Source organism: Podarcis melisellensis, assembly GCF_964234715.1.
Source record: "Podarcis melisellensis genome assembly, chromosome: Z".
Lineage (NCBI taxonomy): Eukaryota > Metazoa > Chordata > Lepidosauria > Squamata > Lacertidae > Podarcis > Podarcis melisellensis.
In genome coordinates this window covers 5359270-5383812 of record NC_138547.1, presented here as the reverse complement: position 1 = coordinate 5383812, position 24543 = coordinate 5359270, and the positions used below count along the sequence as shown (strand labels likewise).

Here is a 24543-nt window from a genome sequence, read left to right as displayed (position 1 = left end):
CAAACAAACAGACGAATAAATGCACGTATCGCAGAACACAAGAATGCCGTCAAAAAAGAAGAAAAAACTTCCTCTCTTTTCCAACACATGAAAGAAACAGGACACGAAATTAATTTTGCAGATTCCAAGTTGCTCTTTAACATGGAACATCACCACAAGAGAATAATCATGGAAGCCATCGAGATAGAGAAACACCCTCACAACATGAACAAGCGTGACGACACATCCCGCTTGCCAGACATCTGGAAATTAGCCCTCCCCACAAAAACTGACACCAGATCCAGAGGCACACAGAACGCCATCACCAATCAACCACACCAGACCCAAACCCAGACCCTCTCCACAGATAAATTACAGACACCATCCAGTAGCCAAACCATGGAGGCACCTCCGGATGCTGCACCCCCCTGCAATCCCTACACAGATCTGGCTGACACAAGCCACAAAACCACAGCTCGCCCCTATACACGAAGCCAAGCCAGAGCACAACTAAGTGCAGTACAGCCATCTTCTCAGAAAAACTCTTCACAAGTTCAAGAGGTCAAGACACAAAGACTTTAGCAACTAATCCACACCTAATGACCCACCTAAGTGGTACTCAGGATATCACTCAAGAAATCACTCAGGATATCCCTCAAGTAATTAAGGAACAAAAGAAGAAAAGGCACACTAGCCTGGGAACTTCCTCTCTGCCCAGAACATTGGAGGCTATACACCACACCCCCTCAACAGTATTTATAGGAACTCAAACACTGAGATCCTGCTCTGTTCCAGTAACAAGAAGCCGAAAGCACCAGCCTGAAGATGACGAGTGAGACCTCGTCGAAACGTCGCCTAGACACCCCAACTTTTACACGGGAAGACACCCGAGGACACCAAAACATATATATATATATATATATATGCTTTCGTAGATTTTCACGGGTACAGGAATGCAGGTTTTGGTGTCCTCGGGTGTCGTCGAAACGTCGCATAGACACCCCAACTTTTACACGGGAAGACACCCGAGGACACCAAAACCTGCATATATATATATATATATATATATATATATATATATATATATATATGATTTCTGAACTCATATGCCCAAGGTCTGAATTAAAGGAAGCTTAAGAGATGTGTGTTGTAGCCAACTAAATAATACTTAGAATCGATCCATTGAAATTAATAGACTAATTTGTTTGTTGATTTCTTTGGGTCTGCTTCAAATATTTTTACCAGGACACAACCATATGTTATTGGATATCCTGGCATCTTTTTTCAATGTCTTTTTAAAAAAGTGCTGGGTTGAAGATTGAATCAACGCTATGGACTGGCATAGGAGGAAGCAATTTGGGGATTTGCTGGACTATGACTGCCATCAGTCACAACTAGCATGGCAAATGGTCAAGGATGATGGGAGCTATAATCCAACAACATCTGGAGAGCCACAGGTTCCCCAGCCCTAATGTAACCCTTTTCCCATAGAACATTCTTTATGTATGCTACAACAGCAGCAAGAATACTCATCGCAAAGTATTGGAAGACACAAGATCTACCCACCTTGGAAGAATGGCAGATTAAGGTGATAGACTATATGGGACTGGCAGAAATGACTGGCAGAATGCGAGACCAGGGAAGAGAGACAGCAGAAGAAGATTGGAAGAAATTTAAGGACTAACTTAGGAAACATTGCAAAATTAATGAATGCTAGAATGACGCTGGTTTAGAAATTATGTGGTTTCCAGCTGTAATGGTTTAAGTAAATAGAAAAGAAAGGTTAAAAATTAGATGAAAAATAAGGGTGAGGATTTGCTGAATTAATAACTAGAAATTGGAATACAGAAAGGGGAGGTATGAGGAAGTCGGGGAAGTAAGGTACAAGAAAATAAGGGAATGAAATTATACCTGTTTTTTGTTTGTGTTTGTTTGTATTGTTGTTATGTTTTGTTTTTAATATAATTTTTGAAAATTTAATAAATATCTCTTAAAAAAAAAATGTAACCCTTTCCCCCATATCATTTCCTAATTGAAATCACTGACTAGGTGGTGGGAAAGTATTATAAATCCCCAGAGAAAAATGGGGTGCATAAAATGTCACACACAGACACACCAGCAAAGACCCCAAGACTGGAAGGGCAGAAGATCACTCCTCGCTAACATTCACTGAGGTAATCCTCAACTATAGTTAGTGAGGAGTGATCCTTTACCTCTCCAGTTTTGGGGTACCAAACAGAGAACTCTGCATACTATTACATTAGGAAGGCAGGTATTAGACCCTCCAAGTGTTCATGTTTTCCAGGGACATCCCTAAGTAAGAAAAGCCATCCCAGTTTCTCATGTGATCCCGGAATGTCCCGCTTTTCCTAAGGATGTCCCTATTTTCATTGGAGAAATGTTGGAGGGTATGGAGTTATCCAACCCCTGAGCCAAAGCAATCCTGTATAGGGAAGTTTTGTAAAAAACATGTTTAATGTTTTATTATGTTTTTATATACAGTGGTACCTTGGTTCTCAAACGCCTTGTTACTCAAACAACTTGGAACCCAAACACTGCAAACACGGAAGTAAGTATTCCCGCAAACTTTTTTTGGAAGCCGAACATGCTCCGTTTTGAGTGTTACACTGAGATCTATCTGGTTTTGCTGTTTACTTTGTGTTTTTGTGGCTCCTTTTTTGTTTTTGTGACTGTGTGGAACACATTTCAGCTACTGATTGATTGTGTGACTGCAGTACATTGTTTATTGCTTTCATTTTCTGGATCAATGGTCTCGTTAGATAGTAAAATTCATGTTAAACTGCTGTTTTAGGAGTTGTTTTTAAAAGTCTGGAATGGATTAATCCATTTTGCATTACTTTCTGTGGGAAAGCGCACCTTGGTTTTGGAATGCTTTGGTTTTGGAACAGACTTCCAGAATGGATTAAGTTTGAGAACCAAGGTACCACTGTATGTTGGCAGCTGCCTAGAGTACTGGGGCAACCCAATAAGATGTGTGGGATATAAATAGTAAGATTATCATTTTGGAATGGAACATCCTTATTTTCATCAGAGAAATGTTGGAGGGTATGAGATATGTGGAAACAAGATCCAGTTATGAACTCTGGGCCGCTTCCAACAAAGACCAAAAATACACTAAGATGTCACACATTAAAAACTTCTCTGAACAGGGCTGCCTTCAGATGTCTTCTGAATGTCAGGTAGTTGTTTATCTCTTTGACATCTGATGGGAGGGCATTCCACAGGGCAGGTGCCACTACCGAGAAGGCCCTCTGCCTGGTTCCCTGTAGCAAAGCTTCTCGCAATAAGGGAACCGCTAGAAGGCCCTCGGCGCTGGACCTCAGCATCCGGGCAGAACCATGGGGGTGGAGACGCTCCTTCAGGTACTGAGACGAGGCCATTTAGGGCTTTAAAGGTTTAGGGAACTCTTGCTCTTCAATACCTTCTTAGTGGCTTGATCCAATTCATAAACACAAGAATCTTCCACAGACCCCCTCCCCATTTACCTTGTAATTCAGTGTACACACAAATCTGGTGCACACACGTATTAAATACACAAGAGGTGTTTTTTTATGCAGATGAATGCAGAAACATAAAAGAACACATATAAATATACAAACTGAAAATTACATTGGTACTAGAAGGAAACATATTTGTATTTATTGGTTTCTCTGATGCTTTGCAAGCCCGCCCCCCGCAGAAACTCACACAATGCACATGATAACTGTGTAAAAAATGTGCCATGCAGAATCATGTTAGTACTTAAAGCAATTTTGTTTTTTTGAAAGCCTGTTGGTATTCCCACTGCTTGTATCAATCACTGGGATTTTTTTCAGTGTGACATGTTTTATTTTGAAATCACCAGCCACCATCCTGCCTCCTGTACAATAGCACTGCCTGAGGGGTTGTGAAAACATCCTTTTGCTCTCTAATTGCTGCCTTTCCAAATGCCTCTTGCCCATACCTCCAGGCATAGACAGTGTGGGAAATTTTCCCCTGCAGGATGAATCCTGAGACCTTTAAATAAAGCAGAAGAAATTTTTCCTCAGAAAGGTATAAGTACCTATCCAGAGACTGTGCATGCTTCGCTTTCATTGGGGTTTGGCTCTTCGTGGGATATTTGGTGTTGCAAAAGTGGGCACTATTTGAAAATGGAGATTCCCAACAGTCAGCTAGAGAGTTTATCAGAAAGAAAGATTTTGTTGTGGAACAAGGGAGTAGGAGAGTCCTTTTATACCAGCTGGTTGTTTCTTTGAAAATGGAACAGAAAGCCACCAAAGGAAACAAACCCTGGTAAGAATGCCTCATTCTCCCATTCATCTGAAGAAAAGCTCTTGTGAGCATTCAGAATTAATCTTCCAAAACAGCTGCTCTGCTTTTTACCAGCACAGAGCTAAGTGACAATGTTTCAATACATCGTTAATATTTTGCCTTCGTTCTTCTTATTTTTGCTGTGAGTTTCACTCATACACCCTCGAGTATCCGGCTACCTCATGATTTTGCACTCACAGTCGAATGTGGGAAATGCCTTCACTGGAGGGCTTTAGCACAGTGGCAAAAACATCTGTTCCGCATGCAGAATGTCCCGGGTTCAATCATTAGCATCTGCAGGTAGGGCTGGGAATGCACCCTGTGTGAAGTCCTGAAGAACCTCTGCCAGTCATTCTAGAACAGGGGTAGCAAATGGGGTGCCCTCCAGATTCTGTTGGACTCCAGTTCTCATCAGCTCCAGCCAGTATGGACAATGTTCAGGAACAATTGCAGTCCAGTAACATGGGGGGGGGGCACCAAATTAGTTACACTTCTAGACTAAGTGTAACTAACTTTGTGCCCCGCCCCAATATGTTGTGGGACTCCAGATATCTTCCATGGCGAGCTAGATGGACCAATGGTCTGATAAGGCTGCTGCCTACATTCCTAAAAAAAGCATTGTTGTGTTTTTTTTAAGGTGATCCAGAGTCAAGAAATCCTGCCCTTAGTGGTGAGCTACAAAACTGCAGCCTTCCAGGGAAAGAACCTTCTAGCTGTGACTTGGCACCACACACCCTACTGGTTATTGAAGCCCCCTGGGCAGGCAGGAGTGTAAAGGATTCCCTTTCCAGCTGAGCCTTGCTCAAGCAACCAGTCTACCTTAGCTGTAGTGTTCCTCTCATTTTTTTCCTCACACCTTTTGTTTTTGTTACGGCTAAAATCTGGGTGCGGGGCTACACTGCCACCAAGCTCGTCAGACTAAGTGTCCGCGGGTCCCTGCGGAAGAAAATGAGCTCAGCCGGACAGGAGCAAAATGCGGAGATCCAAGGTTTATTGCGCAACAGGTTCAAGACGAGATTGAACAGCGAGAAAGGGGTGACATGAACTTTTGAAACTCCCTCCATGTCCCAGAATACAGTGCAAAACACATCCCAGTTACATCATGAATACATTAAGAAGAGGTTGGGTTACACAGATTACATCATGAATACATTAAGGAGAGGTTGGGTTACACCGGATTAACATATGGAGGGGGGAGGGGGGAATATGCAGAGCTGGAGATATACGCAGATAAGCACATCCTGAGTACCTGTAATGAGAAGACAATGGTCCATGTACTGGCATTGCCTGGAGGAAAGGCTTGGCAGAGTGATTTGACAGGATTAGGGTCTTGACACCTTACTTGAGGACAGGGGAGGGGTGATGGAGTCCTAGAGAAATTGAGCAAATATATTGTAGCGAAGAAGGTGAAGAAGACATGCCCCCCCCCCCCGCTTCCGTAACATTTTGCACTCTGATCCTGATTGCTCTGCAAACTGGACTCTTTGCTTGTTCCTTGTTTCTGTTTTCTGTTTTAATTGTTCTCTCTCTCTCTCTCTCTCTCTCTCTCTCTCTCTCTCTCTCTGTGTGTGTGTGTATGGAATGCAGTCGCTAGTTTATGCAACAGAAGCACTCCAAACTGCAACCTTTTATTGCAGCTGCCTGTGTAATGCAGAGCACTGTATAATTCAGTCAGTGTCTCTCCCCCCCCTCCCCAGAACAGGGAGGGGACTCTGTTCAGCCATTTTAGTTGTAAGATGGAGTCTATATTTCTTTTTATTCAGTGTACCATATCCTCACTTCCTGCTGTCAAATAGACATCTTGATGCCAGGGGCAAAGGGAGAGTGAAGGAGAAAGGAGAGGTGATTGACAGAGCTAACCCAGAAGGAAAGGAAGGGAGAATCTGTCTGCACTCCTCTCTTCTTAAGACGCCATCCATTTGGGAGTCGCTTGGCAGAGATGTGGTCGTCGCTGGTGGAAGCTGCTTCTGCAGTTAATAATTCTTTGTTTTGAGCTGGATCAATTATTGATGTGACATTAGGAAAATGAACACTCAACGGGGGGCTTGCCAAATCATTGAGACAGTTTCTGTTTGCTTCAGTGCTGCCCTTTACAAACACGCAACTCCCATCAAGCTAAACTCCACATTTCTCAAGCCTTTCTTCGCTGAAAGATAGCAGTGCTGCTCACTGCGAACAACTTCCATCATGCTACAAACCACTTCCCCCTCAAGTCCTAACTGAAAGGTAGCAGTGCTAATAACTTCAGAGTGGGGCAAAGAGAAAAAAAAGCTTAAAGCAGCTCAACTTCAGTCCTAAAGGAAATCATTTGTTGTTGTTTTTCAAACTGGACGCACTGATGCCTTTTTTTTTTTTTGCCAAATTGCTAACTCAGTAATGAAACATTTGTGCAAGTCAATAGTGAGTTTGCATGGCCTGCATAAATCTGCCTGTATACTTTCCACACGTGTTTTCTCCCATATAAGCACACTTAATGCATGGGTCAGACTATATTATGTCTGTGCCCAGCTAAAACTCTCTCCCCCTAGGGGTGTGGGTTTCAACATCAGTTGTGGGATTCTGCAAGGTCCAGGTCTGTCCCTAATGTCCTATAACATTTTTATGAACCCACTGGGCACAACCATCAGAATATTTGGGGCTTGGTATTCATGTCTGCACTGAACTGAAATCTGATGGTGGTAATGGGCTAATACATTGAAGGTGACTCCTGACCATAGCTGTCAACTTTTCCCTTTTCTTGCAAGGAATCCTATTCGGAATAAGGGAATTTCCCTTTAAAAAAGGGAAACGTTGACAGCTATGCTCCTGAAAGCATAGATGAGCTGTCAGTGGGCGTTTCTTATGTCCAGGAATGATGTGGCTGTCCTGTTCTGGAAAGAGATATACTTCCCTGAAAGAGCAGCTATGTAGGCTGTGTGAGTTATTAGATGCATCATTGTCACTGGAGACCTAGGAGATGCCTGTGGAATTGACTTCCTATTTCAGGTCTGGCTGATAACTACAGCCAGTTCTAGACTGAGATTGCCTGGCTGTAGCTTTGTGTGCTCTAGTAAACTCCCATGTCCTACCGTAATGGCCTTCATGTGGGGCTTCACTTGGAGACAGTCTGATAACTGCATTTAGTGTTGGGTGACGTTGCTAGAGTTGCAAAGGTAAAGGGATCCCTGACCATTAGGTCCAGTCGTGACCGACTCTGGGGTTGCGGTGCTCATCTCGCTTTATTGGCCGAGGGAGCCGGCATACAGCTTCCAGGTCATGTGGCCAGCATGACTAAGGCACTTCTGGCGAACCACAGCAGCGCATGGAAATGCCGTTTACCTTCCCGCCAGAGCGGTACCTATTTATCTATTTGCACTTTGACATGCTTTCGAACTGCTAGGTTGGCAGGAGCTGGGACCGAGCAACGGGAGCTCACCCCGTTGCGGAGATTCGAACCGCCAGCCTTCTGATTGGCAAGTCCTAGGTTCTGTGGTTTCCCGCGTCCCTTTTTTGCTAGAGTTGTAGAAAATGCTTCAATAGGGAGCCATATTACACTTATTTTTGGTGATCTGCACTGGCTGGCTACACATTATTGAGTTCTGTTTAAGGCAGTGATGACAGGAGTCATCATCCACCAACATCTGGAGAGCCAGATTTAAGGAGCTACTGTTAGAATATAAAGTCATAAGTGACTTAAGACCTGGATATTTGATAGAGCATCTCTCTCCATGGGCTTGTTTACACATCACTGAACATGCCCTTGGGAAGGCCCCAGGCAACAGCGACAGTGGGGTCGGCTTGAGTGAGGAGGGGCAAGTGCTCACTGGTTGGGTCTAGCCTGGCAAGAGGAGGAGCGCCGTCACCTCCACCACGGCCGCCCCAGACTCCCCTCCCTGAGCACCAGCGGGGAGAATGACGGAGCTCCAGTCCACGCTGCTACTGCAGAAACAGCTGCCATGTCATTCGGGCAGGGCAACACAAAATGTTTAGGGGTATGCGTACCCCTGCGTACCCCCCGGAAAAAAGCACTGGACTTAGTCAATAGAAAGTCATTAACACATAAACATAATAAGAATACTGCTACCAATAGTGGTTTACATTTCTACTTCATGACCTTTAGAGGATAAATCATTTCCCACACCCCCTTTAAGTTTTGTTACATGAATTTGTAGAGCCTTATTAAGAAATTTGGACTTTCTAAAGGATATACACTTCTCTACAATAAAAAACAGTTATTTGCAAGAGATGACCTTTCCTTCTGTGATCTTAACAATGGGTGGATGTAAATGTTTCTAAGATTGTTGTGAAATTGATATAATTGTGGCATAGGGCAATTGTGGCAGGTGCTACATCTGGGAGAGTTGTGCTAAATATGAGGTGTCCACTGACATTGCCTCTGGTTTCCAAAAGTGACCAGTAAAGTTGGCGATCATAAGGGGATGGCAGTATCACTGATGATTTCCAAGGTCTTGTGTGTGGGGGGGTCTAATTAGTCTAGTGCTTTATTTTATTCTTTAGATTAATGTTTGTATTTGTTATGTACTGAGTGAATAGGATCCAAAATGCAGCAGTCTGATTGGTCCTAGAACAATAGGATCCAAAATGCAGCAGTCTGATTGGTCCTAGAATAATAGGATCCAAAATGCAGCAGTCTGATTGGTCCTAGAATAATAGGATCCAGAATGCAGCAGTCTGATTGGTCCGCAGGAGCCACCCAATTCAACTCCAGGTGGAAGTGAATCTGCAACCTGATTGGCCTACAGGAGAATCCCAGAATTAGCCAATCAGTTGTGTAAATAATGTATATAAAGCAGACATTTCAGGGGAACTGGCATTCCTCACTACTGTCAGCTGAATAAGAGCACGAAATCCACACTCGACTCCAAGTATATTTCAGTATTGCTTTGTTTTGAAACACTTTGGGACATTTCAGTGAAAAGTGATCAATATCATCACTAGCATCAAGAACAAATTCATTGTGCTAAGTTGCTAGCTACTAGCCTCGACAACATCCAGGTAAATTCCAGAGAAATTGTTAATTACAAATTGCAATTATTATTATTATTATTATTATTATTATTATTATTATTATTATTTCAAACAAATGATTTGCTTAATAGTCTCTCACACTGACTGTCTTGATCTTTTCAATTTATTTTGCTTTGGGTTTCTTTGGAGCTAAAACATACATTGATGAATCTGTCAGTTTCTCTTTTTCCCTGTATTAAGTTCACCTTTCTGCAGCAATTTGTGATGCACCTAATGAAATTTTGTGAACATTTCAGTATGAATTTCTCCTAATAAATGTGTTTGCAATCAATATTGACTGTCATAGTACTTTTGCAAGGCATTTTCCCTAACATAATGTATTTTTGTATGTTATTTTCATGAATATATGCATTTTATGCAGACTTCCCCCTAATATGCCGTTTCCCCTCTACACAGAGAACTACAATGTAAAAATTTGGTGCTGTGAATATAAGGATAATTGTGTTCAGGTTCATGTATTAGTTGGTGCCAATCAGTAGATATTCATTAAAACAAAAGCAAGGTAGATTTTCTGCCCCACCTCTAAGTGTATAGTGCTGTTCTAGAGGGCCCAAAAGGGGGGAGGTTCAGTAAAGATCAGATGATTCTTTGAGCAGATTTTTTTTTTAATCTAGACAAAGTGTTTCTCAAGAATTTCCTCCCTCAATACATAATTATGTTCTCCACCTGATTCAGGTTACAGCTACAAATCCTTTGGGAGACAACTTGTTTGCACTTGCCATCCAACAAGGCAGAAGGAATAATATGTAAGGCTAATTGGAGAAAAGTTCTAGGCAAGAGGAAGAATGTCAGTTTTTAAACACTATCTACATCTTTGATGTCCCTTTTGAAAAAGACAATACGACTGAGAGAATTTAAAGTCTTGCAACAGCCTCATATTATCTACAGATTGGCCTTCATATAACCTGTCCCTAAATTCTTTTTATGCTTAGGCAGTCTCAAAATACTAAAGGGAAATTTCACACCTGTGACAGACTGTGGATAATACCATTTTGATTTTTCATTGTACTTGTGGGGGCAGAGGGGAGACTGTTGTACAGTGGTACCTTGGGTTACAGGCGCTTCAGGTTACAGGCGCTTCAGGTTACAGACTCTGCTAACCCAGAAATAGTACCTCGGGTTAAGAACTTTGCTTCAGGATGAAGTGGCAATGGGAGGCCCCACAAGCTAAAGTGATGCTTCAGGTTAAGAACAGTTTCAGGTTAAGAACGAATTAAGTTCTTAACCCGAGGTACCACTGTACTAACCATTTCTCTGAAGGTGTGTGTGTGTGTGTGTGTGTGCGTGTGTGCGCGCTTTTATGCCTTCTAGGACTGTGCAGTCAAGTCCTGAACCAAACCAGGCCATTTTGTGGGGCTGCGGGTGTGAATCCAGGCATCACGCAAATTTAGACAGCCCCAGATCACTGTGGGTCAGATAGTCCAAAGAGATCCAGGGCTGTTTAGGAGAAGAGTGGTAGACAGAAAGGAGAGAGAGGCAGTGAGTGTGGAGAAGAAGAAACTCTGACTTTGAGGGACCTCCTGGCTGCATTTTCCTGAGATAAGGGAGAAGTGGGATGGGGTTGGATTCTTTGGGTGCATGGCATGGGCTTTCTCTCCCAGCTTCTCCTTCTTCCCACTTAATGTCCAGCCCCATGAAGCAGCCTGTCCACTGCTCCCTGAGCTGCTCTTTGGGGCTGGGGGGAAACCCAGGATTCCCCCGCCAGCCCCAACAAGCTCCTGAGCTGCTCTGGGGTTGCCCGCGAAGCCTCCGCAGGGCGCTACCCTGCAGAGGCTTTGCGGGCTACCCCAGAAGCCAGAACAGCTAGAGAGAGAGCTGCGCAGCGCTCCCTCTAGCTGTTTTAGCTTCTGCCTTAGTGGCACAAAAAGCCCCCAAGAGCCACGCACTCCACGTGGCTTGTGAAAGGGAGCGTTGAGCAGAGCCTGGGATGCATACAGGCTCTGCTCAGCGCTCCCTTTAAATAATTTTTTCCCCCTTGAATTCCCCCTCTAAAAACTAGGTACGCCCTGTGGTCAGGTGCGCCTTATGGAGTGAAAAATACGGTAGTCCTTGAGTAGTTTGCACTACTAAGAAGGCCTTCCATGACATTTGCACTGTTTGGTTCTACACAGGAGGGCAGGTTAGAAATCTAAATAACAACAGCAATAAGCATTGGAAAGGTGATTCAGTGAGTGATCACAGCAAGCTTTATCCGTTGTGAAAGTAAATGCCAATGGAATCAGCATTTGGGCTATGCAGCAATAATGTATCTTGCTTGGCTGAGTAGTTCTTAAATTATTGATCCCATTTGTCTGGGGACCTGGTTCTCTCCCCCCACCCTGGTTGCCTTTCTGGCATCAGAAGGGCTTTGCAGCCAATTCACAGACTCTGGTGCAATGGAATTTACAAATGTGTAAAGCCGCATTGGTCAGGCTCTGCAAATAATGGATGATGATGTGGGGAGTTGGCGTCTCGTTTCTTCAGTTCCTACATCTCATTTCCTTCCCGTCAGCTACTCTCTTGACAGCATCAGCACTGCACAATTGACAGCTTCTGAAGGCATCATTTCTGACAATCCTATCTGGAGCTTGAATGGAGGCCATGATATACAAAAGTCAAAAGAGGGTTAGAGGGAAACTTGGCATACCAACAGCTCTGGATGATATCCACTTTGCTCTGGGTTTTTCAGTCTCTATCTCTTGCCTCAAGCACGAAGCGTATGACTTGCCAATGACCTCCTGTGTGCCATAGCCAACTGCCTTTGGTGTGTTCATCACCCTCAGCAGCATCCAGACTCTTGCCCTCAACAGTTCTGAGCAAAAGTACAGCTGAGGGCTTAGAATCTGCGTTTGGCCTATTTCCCCATAAAGCTTTCCATTTGTTTGGGATCTGGACGAAAAAGGCTTCCCACAATGATGGAGATGATGTCTAAATTGGCCAGCCTTCCCCGTTTCAGAGCTGTTCATTTTATCTCCTTTATATGAAGGGTGGGAAGCCTCTTCCAGTTTGAGGGCCGAATTGTCGGTATCCTTCGGGGGTCGAGATGCCAGCTGGATAGCCCCCAGCTGGATCATGCCCTTCCAGCCGTGACGAACCCCCGATCTCTGGTGCGACGTAAATCAGCGACTTCAAATACCTGAGCACGCTATATTAGCAGAGCATACTGCGCAAACAGAACAGGCTTGTGAAAACATACTAACAGCTAAAGATTTATTAAGCATAAATCAGGACAAAGAAAACATGTCGTCTCCTTTTCTTCTCCTCAGAGAGACAGAGTAAAGCAAAAGCTATACACACAATGGAAGTTCCCAGCAAGCTGTGCTGGTATGTAAACAGACATGTGACATGCAACAGTTCTATGTCTGCAACTAAAGGTGGAATGGAATTTTCCAACACAAATCCCCTTCTGGGCAACCTTCTGAGGGCCACATGTCTGGTGGGACCAGACGTAAAAGTAGGTAGAGCAATGAATGCAAATTTCCTCCCTTTATGCAGCAGGCTGGTTTCTACAAACACTCACATACCCCTCTCCATCCTCCATCAGGGCAAGCAAGAAGCAATTATCAGAGTTCAATGACACATTCCAGGCAGGTGGAAAAATTCAAGGAGGGTGCAAATGAGGATCAGTAGGGAGTGTGGATGAGAGTGAGGTTTGGAGTAATAAGGGCCAGATAGACTTGGAAGGTCTTGCCCGGTCTTTGAGCCTGAGGTTTCCTGCCTCTGCTTTATATGAATTGGATGTAGGCTGAAATTTAATGTCACTTTGCTCTGTACCATAGAGCTTATCTGAGAGCTCTGCTGGATTTATTTGGGCACCTTATTTCTGTATCTACTATTCATAGTAGCCAGCCAGATGCCCCTGGGAAACCCAGGGAAGGGATACTAGGGCTCACCAGAGAGCCAGTGTGGTGTAGTGGTTAAGAGCGGTAGACTCGTAATCTGGTGAACCAGGTTCACTTCCCCACTCCTCCACATGCAGCTGCTGGGTGACCTTGGGCCAGTCACACTTCTCTGAAGTCTCTCAGCCCCACTCACCTCACAGAGTGTTTGTTGTGGGGGAGGAAGGGAAAGGAGAATGTTAGCACTTTGAGACTCCTTCGGGTAGTGATAAAGTCAAATCTTCTTCTTCACCCACACTTCCACTCAACCTGTATTCTCACTGTATTGTGTACCACTGTAATCCCCACCCAGTCCAAGGCTGAGATCTTTTCTTGTCATTCTGAGGCTATGCCTTGCAAAAATCCGATCTTACCTGCTGAATTGGATCCTATCAGATGTACAGAAAATTTGAATAGAGATTTTTCTTAACCAAGCTTAGGTTCAGCTGGTAGAATGGGTTTTCACAAAGCACAGCAATGGAACAATGAGAAAAGCTCTCAGACCCAGGGGAATTAATCAGTACACAATATGACCAAACTACAGATCAAGTGAAAGTGTGGATGAGCCCTTAGTTTCCCTCCCCTCGGCTTCCCAACATTAATAGAGGTACAGAAATAAATTTTCCAAATAAATAAATCCAGTTGGGTTCTTATTTCTTCAGAGGATAGTTTTTATATTTCTTTTTATGTATTTAATAAAAAAAAATCAGTAACATTGAAATAAAGCAGAAACAATACAATTGCATTAAAATTAAATGGACACACGCAAAAACAAACAAAAAGAGGGTACAATTCTGGGTTGTCGCATTCACAATCCCTGGGAGAAACAATAATTATTACTGATAGATAATCATGTACCCATTCACTTATACTCAAAACTGTAATCTACATTGTACATCCTCAGGAAAATATGTATGTGGTGATTCTTAGGAGAACATTTTTGCAAACTTGAACCTGTGCTGCACTCTTTATAGTGCAGCAAATGAACTCAAAATTGCAGTTTGTACATTCTGCATTAACAGTTGTCTATATCATTCTGTATATTTAATTAAACATTCAGCTTCAGCTGCGTTGATTGTCTTTTGCAGCTGCCATGCTTTTAACCATGCATAGCCTTGCTCAAGTCTAAGCCACTTTGGCCCCACTGAAAGTCAGTGAGGCAAATTTTGGCTTTTCATTGCAACAAGAAGTGTCAAGCATTTCTGGTGGTTGGCACTGTTAGCTTTGCAGCATAAATACAGGTTGCTGCTTTCACCTGCCATGGTAAATTTGATTTTTGTAGTAGGCAAATTTGAATGTGCAGTTTTCCCCAACCTGACTTCCAAAGGTGCATAATGTCTAGCTTTATAGATGCTTACGCTTGACATTCATTCTTTTCATTTCATTTTCTTTCATGCATTTAAACCTTTCCACAATAGCTAAGAAAAGCCAATAAGGTAAACAAAGCAATTCAAAACATCTGGCCTCTCTGTCTTTTCTCAAGCTGATGGACTTGGATCATAAACCTTGGAGAAGGCTCCATTCTCCAGTCCCATTCATGCACATGGAAAAGGGTTCTTTAGATCTTCCCTCCCTCCACCATAACTAATCTCCATTTACTCCGCCCCTTTCAATCTCCCCTTTTGCTTATATGGGATTTTTGAACTCATCCTAATCTAGAAAACCTTGCTTTTAATTAAAGTGGGAGGGGGGCTCTGGAAAGGGTCTCCAGTGCTGCACATTTCACCAATCCAAACCCCTTTGATAGAATGGAATCTCTTTAGCTTCTTGGTTGATTTTTTAATGGTGACAGATGTACGGATCGCCTTTCAGTCATCTGTCATTTTCACTATCACCCACAGTTTACCTCTGGAATCAGTTTAGGGAAGAAGTGAGTCTTTTAATTAAAACAGTCTGTTGTGATGAATCTGTTATTACAAAGTCTTACCTATGTAAAACATTAATAATACAAATTTCATTTGTTTATGTCAGCGTTGAGCATTAATTTTTAATGGTGCAATGTATGAGTTATGAAAGGCATTAATGCAAAACAAATCACCAACTGAGCGAGGGAAGGAAAATCCATTTATTTCTTTTTTTTTTCTTTTTTAGGGCAGGCAGCAGGAATGAAATATTATTGCGATTCAATCTAGGAAAATTGCATTTATTTATTTATTTTAGAGGGATTGAATGCTTTCTTGAAGGGAAAAAAAATATTTTTAAAAACAATCCAGCGAAAGCTGTGGTTTTATCAACCTGCTTAATATCAGTGCTAAATTGCAATAAGGATTGTATTCCATTTCGACCAATCAGAGCGCTCGCTGTGACCTCCAAGGAAATGCTTTACATGATTACACTGTCATCAGCGTGGAACACTCAAAGGGGGAAGAGATCCAATATTCTTAGCAGATGTAAGAATGCAATATACTTGGCTCACAAGATAACCATGTCGGTTTCCTAGTGCTGCCTCAGAAGGATAGTTCAAGGGCAACTTGACCTGATCCACACAAAAGACTGGCCAGGTGGCTGTTGGGAGAGAAATGCAGAAAGAAGAAAAGTGTCTTGGGAGGTTGCAAACTCAATTTTGCTACAGATATTTTAAAAAGAAGCTTGTATACAGAAGGTCCCAAGTTCAATTCTTGGCACCTCCAAATAGTTTCATTCATTTGATTTGAGATACCACTTACTTTTTCAAAGGTAAGTTGGGCAAACTCTCCTGCCTGAAATCCTGGAGAGCTCCTACTAATCTGTGTAGACAGAATCGAGCCAGACGGACCAATGGTCTGGCAATTTCAGGCAGGTTCCTATGCTCTGCAGCAATCGACTCGTGCTCATCCCTGCTCCCAGGTGTGCAATGCAGTATATTGGGGGTGGGAGGAGAGAGGCAGAAGTCTAAGAGGCTTTCTTTCTTTCTTTCTTTCTTTCTTTCTTTCTTTCTTTCTTTCTTTCTTTCTTTCTTTCTTTCTTTCTTTCTTTCTTTCTTTCTTTGTTATTCAGCTCTTGTTTAATGTTGCCAGACTATTTCTGGTCTTTCATCCTCAATGAACATCTGACACATTGAGCAATGTCCATCCCAACCATGAAACACTGCTTCTCTGTCTCTCTCCTGCTTCATTCTGTCTCCCTCCTTACCAGCTTGAGGAACTGCTGACTTTAGCAATAAAGCTGAAAATTTAATATCATGCTACAAGGCTCGACAACAAACCATCACCAGGTTCTATCAATACAGCTGCTCTCAGATCTACCGGCAATGCAAGGCAGAGAGAAAACAAGATGAATTTTTTCTGATATGAATTCTACAATATTGGATTTTCTCCTGCCCCTACCCAGAGCCCTTTGTACACATTCCAGCTTTTCCTTCCACATGGTACAGCAGCTCCATTTGCTGAGTGACAGGGCAGATGCCACTGGGTGGTGCGTCTCTCAGAAAGATGCTAGGCTTCTGCTCAGAGACATCTTTCTCTTATTAGAGAGCGGGCTGGCACCCTTCCCCATCAAAACAGACAGTTTGACATCACCACACACTTTATACTATACACAGCATACCCCCCAAAATCCTCTGATGAAAATAGGGATGTCCCATTCCATAATGATAATTTTACTATTTATACTCCACACATCTTACTGGGCTGCCCCAGACACTCTGGGCAGCTTCCAACATATATGAAAACATAACAAATAATTAAACATTTTTAAAAAACCTTCCCTATACAGGATTGCTTGGGAGTTGTATAACTCCATACCCTCCAACATTTCTTTGATGAAAAGAGGGACATCCGAAGGAAAAGTGGGACATTCCAGGATCAAATCATAAACTGGAACAGCTTCTCTAAATCAGGGGAAATGGAGACACTTGGAGGGTCTGGTATACTGTAGTATGATCAGGCCTTTTGTGGCATTTAACTTGCACAGTTTCAACTACATGTGCTTGGAGGCCAGCTGGCTGAAATCCCGCAAGTTAAATACGGAGCTGGCACAATGAAAGTCCTTGCTCAGGAAGCAAGGCAGAAAGCTTAAAAGCTCTTTTTGCACTGGATTTTCCCAGCACAAAAGGCGCTTTTAAGCTCTCTGCATTGCTTTCCAAGCAAGGCTCTCTCTTCTTGCCAGGTCTGGGGTGCTCCCAAAAGGTCTTGTGGGAACTCAAACATCCCCAGATCTTACAAAAGCATCCTGGGGCTTCTGGAGAATAGCTGTTGCCATCAGAATGTTTACTCAGAATTTCCTGTTTAGTAGGCTAAACATACTCACCTCCCTTAACTATACCTCATAAGGCTTGGTTTTCAGACACTTTATCATCATGGTCACCCTCTTCTGCACACGTTCCAGCTTGTCAATATCCTTCTTAAATTGTGACCTCCAGAACTGGACACAGTACACCTGGTGTGGTCTGACCAAGGCAGAATGGGGTGGGAATATTACTTCCCTTGATCAGGACACTATACTTCTGTTGATGTAGCCTAGAATACCATTAGCTTTATTGCTTCTGCATCACACTGTTAACTTATGTTATGCTTGTGGTCTACTAACACGTGAAGATCCCCCATTTCATATTTGTACAGCTGGCTATTCCTACTTAAGTGTAGAACGTTACATTTGTCCCAGTTGAAATTCATTTTCTTTGTTTTGATCCAGTTCTCAAATCAGTTTTGGTCATCTTGAATCCCAATTCTGCCTTCAACAGCATTAGCAGACCCTACCAGTCTGATGTTATCTAAAAATTGAATGAGGCTCAGAAAAGAACCCTGCAACACCCCACTTGTCACTTTCCCCCCGGATGATGAGGAACCATTAATGAATATTCTTTGGGTTTGGTCAATTTTTGTTCTTGTTGTTGTTCAGTCATTTAGTCGTGTCCGACTCTTTGTTACCCCATGGACCAGAGCAGGCCAGGCACTCCTGTCTTCCACTGCCTCCCACAGTTTGGTCAAACTCATGCTGGTAGCTTCAAGAACAGTATCCAACCATCTCGTCCTCTGTCGTCCCCTTCTCCTTGTGCCCTCCATCTTTCCCAGCATCAGGGTCTTTTCCAGGGAGTCTTCTCTTCTCATGAGGTGGCCAAAGTATTGGAGCCTCAGCTTCACGATCTGTCCTTCCAGTGAGCACTCAGGGTTGATTTCCTTCAGAATGGATAGGTTTGATCTTCTTGCAGTCCATGGGACTCTCAAGAGTCTCCTCCAGCACCATAATTCAAAAGCATCAATTCTTGGGCAATCAGCTCTCACTTCCATACATCACTACTGGGAAAACCATAACTATACGGACCTTTGTTGGCAAGGTGATGTCTCTGCTTTTTTTCTTTTCTTTTTTCTTTTTTGGTCAATTAACCAGCTACAAATCCACTTAACAGTTACCTTGCCCAGTCCACATTTAACCCGCTTCTCTGCAAGAATATCATGGGGGTCTTTGTCAAAAGCCTTGCTAAAATCAATATGGCATTACTTGCTTTTGAGAAACCCATGCTGAGTCTTTGTCATCACAGCATCCTTTTCTAAGTACCCATAGACCAACTAAATTATCTATTATAGGTTCTTTCCTGGTACTGATGTCAAGCTCAATGGTCGGTAGTTATCTGGGTCTTCTCCCCACCCCAACCCCCATCCTTCTGAAGATGTGGACAACATTTGCCCACTTTCCGTCTTCAGGGGCCTCACTTGTTCTCCAAGAGTTCTCGATTATAGAAAGAGGCTCTGAAATTGACTCTGCAAGCTCTTTTAGTACCCTCAGGTGCAGTTCATCAGGCCCTGGAGATTTGAATTCATTTAAAGTAGCTAGATGTTCCCTTACGAATTCTTTTAGTTTATTGGGCTTCAACTCTCTCCTTGCATTGATTATTCTGTTATCACCATGTTAGGCACTGGTTTGTCAATTCAGACGTTCAGACAATTCAGACCCCAAACCATAATTAGTGCAAATCATGGTTTCTGGTTCTGGATCACTGGCTGATCACACAAATCATGGTCTGTCAATTCAGATGTCAAGCCCAAACACTTAAGTATCCTTATCCATAATTGAATATGATTCTTGAATTCATGCATTCTCTGTTGGAAACAGTAAAAAGACCAATGAAGAGCTACTTAGAAATGTGCTGATTTTAAGTGGTGCCTGAAGAGCAAGGGACTTGTTCCACAGTGAAAATGTCAAGAGACTTTTCTTGCCAACAATAGATGTCTGAGCTTTCAGATTTGCTTCCTCAGACCATAGCAGAAGGGTGACAAGTGGATTTAGTGTGTTAAAGAAGCATGCCCTCTGTGCTGCTATGAGTCCTCTGTTTAATAAGAGCAGCCAAAATGGATTCAAAATTTTGGTGCCAAGAATTTCATTCAGGGAAAATTTGAGAAGGATTTGTTCCTAGAAATGTCCCAATTTTGGGGGGCCAGTGCAGAATCATAGCCAAATACGGTAAGGGACAAGAACTCTTTTTCTAAAGGAAAGTCCTTTTAAAAGCACTTTGTGCTCTGGAGAAGGTAAGTAAGAAGGTAAGTATTTAATGGTTGGTCTACACAGGGCAATGTACTGTTGAATTCCACCCTGTGGATTTTAACTAGGAAATTTGCACAAATACCTCTCCCTTTTCCAAGCCAATGGGAGACAGGGACTAGGTGCAGTCCCTCTCAACTGATTGGCAGGGAGCAGAGCAGGGGTCTGGAATGAAAGAGGAAAAGGGAAGGGGCTAGGATGGAGAACAAGAGGGTGTGAAGGTGGGACTGAAGCGGAAAGATAAGGAAGGTGGAGACAGTGAGGAAGAGCAAAATGAGAGAAGAGAAATGACAGAAACCCCTTACAGGCAGAGAGATGGAAGAGAAAACCATTCTATCAGGAGTAGATATCAGAGGTACAAACAAATATGAAATGGAGGGGAGAGTGAAAGAATGAAAGGAAATTCAGAGAGGCACTAAGAGGTCACATCAAGGCTCTCCAGATGGCTTATCTTCACCCGTTAGAAATACAGCCATATTGCCAATGCCTGGGGTGAGTGAAAGAGGGCAGTACCACCAACAGTCTCTGTGAAACACTTGAAAGCTTCTGCCAGTCAATGTAGTCAACACTGAGGTAGATTTATCCATAGTGTGACTAGGTTTCAGGCAGCTTCCTCCATTCCCAGGAGTTGCCCACCACACACACACCAATTATGACCTCAAACCCAACTTACATGACCCAGCCAATGATAGACAAGGCTTACATGTGACTCCATAAATGGCAACTGATTATGATGCACCTTCCATGGGCTGCACTCTCAAACACCTTATCACACTGTGAGGGGCCTGGCCTGGGTCCAGAGACCATTGAGGGAAGGAGGAAGAGGAAGAGGGAGGATGTGAGGGAGGCTCTTTCTCAGATGCCTTGCCTGATGTGGCCCTTGGTGACAATCCACTGATAAAGGAGATTATGTCTTTATTCTTCCAGTTCATCAATATCAGCCTCTTGGCTACGATTAGAGCACGTAAAGACCATTTTTGTTGTCTAGTTGTTAACTTCCATATAGTAGGTATTTAGCTCGGAAGAATATTCTCTGTTGAAAATATTAGGTTTTTCTTTCCCGAACAGTCATATTTATACAATCCAGCACTTTCTTCCAAAATTTAGTATAAACATATGTTTCAGGGATGCACCGGCTCCCTCGGGCCTTGGCCTCGCCTGCCTCCCTTGGTGACAGACGAACGGACAGATGTGTGTGTATAAGCACTCATGGCTGCCAGAAACAGCAGCGCTGCAGCCACTGCTTCCTTTTGTAACCGCGCTGCCATTTGGCCAGTTCCCTCACACGCAACGCCCCCCTCCAAACCCAGACATTTTACAAAATTTTAAAAATCCGCTCACAGTGATTTCATCCCTGAAAAAGAGGTCATGTCTGGGTAAATCCGGATGTATGGCAACCCAAGAGTGCTTTGTGTTTTTCCATGTAAATTTTAAAAAACCTTAACAGCATCATTCAGCTTTCCCAATTCTTGTCTGCGTCCTCTTTTAAAGCTTCCAATATGAGGCTAGCTAGAATTGGCTGAGGGAGCTGAGCATGTTTAGTCTTGAGAAGAAGAGAATGAGAGGTGGCACGGTAGTCATCTTTAAACATCTGAAGGGATCTGACATGGAAGGGAGAGCAAGCTTGTCTTTTGCTACTTTTGCTGCTATGACCTGAATAATGGATTCAAATGACAAGAAAGGAGATTCCAACTAAACATTGGGAAGAAATTTCTGATGGATTCCAACAGCGTCTGGAGGTTCACAGGATCCCCATCTCTCTTTTAAACATTATAGGCTTCTTTTAAAAGAAAAGATTCCATTTTCATCCCCTATAATATTTAGATAAGTTAATTCATTCACACATCACTTTAAAACAGCCTGGTGGAACAAGAAATCATCTCTCAAGAATTTGCCAGACATCAATGCTTTTATTTTACTGGTAGTTTGGCTGACATTTTATTATGTCAGTTCGTTCTTTCCTCTTTTGTTTGCATTGCTATTAGCCAATTCCTTGTCTATTCATTTAGTTTATATTGCTATTAGCACCATTACATTGACACCAGTGAAATACAGACTTGGATAAATTTTAAAGAGAAATACACAATAAAACCCAGGTGATTTTACTATAACTCCATATTTATTTATCTAACCATCATTGGTAGGAAATGATTTCAGCTATGGGCTGGATCACATTCTTGACAACCAGTGATTCTGCACGTGTGAGGCCCCAACGTGCATCCCACAATTGAGATTTGCTGCTTTCAAGTTTTGACAAAGCTCCGAGTAGCAAGAGGGTTTTTTTCTCCCAGTTGCTAATAGTGTCAAATGTGCCGCATCATTAAAATGGTGGAGAATATGGAATCAGGTGGTCCTTAACATTTTTTCCTGTGTTCTGGTTCCCAGGCTCGATTCCAGGCTTCCGGTTCGTGACTGACTGCTGTCTAATACCACAGCCTCAGCAAGTTATCAGTGAGATAGTATACCTGTGTCTGGAATATATTGCTTTAGACAGTAGGCGGAAGCTTGTATACCCTCCCCACCACCCAAATTCCTTCATACTCCAACATAGAAAAGTAGATGTCAGTAAGGATTCTAACCTAGCATTCACCCAGATATACTAGGATTTTGAGAAAGTGAGGTGGGCGCCAATCACAAAACATCTGCCATGGGGCTCTGTCATAACATAAAATAGCTGTCACATCCAAGACATCAGAAGAGACAGAACCACAAAATGGTAGGGGCAACAAATTATCCCTCCAGATCCAGGTTTAGCATTGCTATCACTCTTTCCAGAAATCCTGCAAAATGTGTTATTGTTGTTGTTGTTTAGTCATTTAGTTGTGTCCGACTCTTCGTGACCCCATGGACCAGAGCAAGCCAGGCACTCCTGTCTTCTACTGCCTCCCGCAGTTTGGCCAAACTCATGTTGGCCGCTTCGAGAACACTGTCCAACCATCTTGTCCTCTGTTGTTATATAGAGACTTAATTACCCACCTAGTAACAGCAAGTAAGTTGGAATACACCCAGCATTGGACATGCCATTCCCACTGCACCTTAAAAGGCTGGTGAAAATGGGTATGGCAGTTAGCAGTTGTAGAAAAAGTTACAGAGTGTAACAGACAGCTAGGGATTAAATCTAAAACATCATTCTCAGTTACTAGGTCTCTGTTGCTGAATTTGTTTTGTGACAAAAGGGAGTACTCTTCTCTCAGAGCTTCATCACCTATTATGGACAAGTATTATACCTAAACAGCTTTGGTCCTTAGCTTAAATTCTATACATTATCTTTGTTGGCTTTCCATATTGCTGTCTGTATATTTCTTAATTATTGTATAGGTTTTCTTTTCTCCCCCCCCCTGTGCATTTACAAGTAAGACTGGAATTTAATTCATAGTTGTGCTTATGAGTTTATTAATATGTAATTTTAAAAAACTCTAAGTTAAAAAAGAAAATAAGAAAATAAGGGAGAAGACACCAGCATCAGGCACCACCATGTTTGTTCCCTGAGAAGCTATTTGCACCTCTGCTCTTTCCAGAGCAGAAGGGGGCAAGCATCTGTTCCTAGCATCCAATTAAATGTGAGCATCTTTTAGGGGGCATGTTCATTGTAGAAGCTGAGCCAGTGCAAAACAGGTGACTGAGCAGGAAAAGCAAAGAGTCTCTTGTGAACTGTGGATATTTGAGAGGATATTTACTGAAACCTTTCCTGGGTTCCATAGGAGATGCTCATAGGTACTCTGACTCCTGTGGGTGCCACACAGGCAATCTCTGTGCCAGTGTCTAGTTTCTAGACATGATCCGTCACATGAATCTCATGTGAACCTGTCATGGTATATCCCTCACAAAAGTCTACTGCCACAGTTATGTAGAATCAAAGGCCTATAGCAAAATGCTGAATACTACCTCCATGTCAATCCCCTGTCAGTTATCCTTTTTCATACTGTAATTTAGGCCCTTTCTGGCAGCTTTGCATCCATCCCCATCAATATAAATTATACTGCTAGGCTGTCTCCTGAGAGATGTAGTATCAAAATATTTTATTAAAGTCAAGATTAATTACATGGCTTGGCCCATTATTCTTTTTGTTTCCTCCTGTCAAAATACATCACATCATGCTGATGTGGTCAGAATCGCAGAAGCACCATCCGAAGCTGAACAGTGGGAGATTTGGGACAGATGAAAGGAAAGATTTCATCACACCACACATAGCTATGGCATTCGCTCCCTTGAGAAGTAGTTATGGCCACCAACTTGGATGGCTTTTAAAAATCATGGAGAATCAGGGTATCAATGACTACTAGTCGCCACAGCAATGTTCTCCCTACACTGTTGGGGGCAGCGTTACTGAGAATCAGAAATGGAAACACTGTCGTTATGCTCATGCCCTGTTCATGGGCTTCCCAAAGGCATCTTGCTGGCTATCATGGGACCAGAATGCTGGACTAGTTGGTTCATTGGCCTGATCCAGATAGGCTCCTTTTACATCTTCATATTCTTAAGAGAAATCTTAAGGACCTTATCAAGTCAACATTACCATGCCTTTCTAACTGGGTGTTTCCTGAAAATAAACAGTGGTGTTTCTATTACTGATAAATGGCCTTGATCAGTATAGTCTAAAAGTATTTACAACCCACCTTTATGAATCAAACTCCCTCAAAGTGGCTTACACAAGCATAAATTTTATATATTTCCCAACAATAATAAAATAGAATACAAAAACCAATAAACCAAGAACATTAATAAAACTAGCAATAATCAATACACATTCAATGTACTAATAAAACGTATGAGTTTGTCAACCCCTTTGCCTTGACATTGGAATTCAGATATGAGGCATATGGCAGAGGTTAGGGGGTCGCCTTATTAATTGCAAGGCTTTGCAACAAGCAATGAGTGCTTTCAAGTAACACTAAGTGCATGCAGCCTTGCT

At 42.7% G+C, this 24543-nt stretch overlaps 1 long non-coding RNA gene across 1 annotated transcript; it reads right to left on the bottom strand.

Moving 5' to 3' along the window:
* Nucleotides 1–15488: 15488 nt before the first annotated feature.
* LOC309361598 lies at nucleotides 15489–17966 on the bottom strand. The gene is made up of 3 exons (XR_014164548.1): nucleotides 17746–17966; nucleotides 17403–17541; nucleotides 15489–15680 (listed from the first exon to the last, which is right to left on the bottom strand). It is a non-coding gene; the product is annotated as an uncharacterized lncRNA (long non-coding RNA).
* Between the last annotated feature and the right edge of the window lie 6577 nt (nucleotides 17967–24543).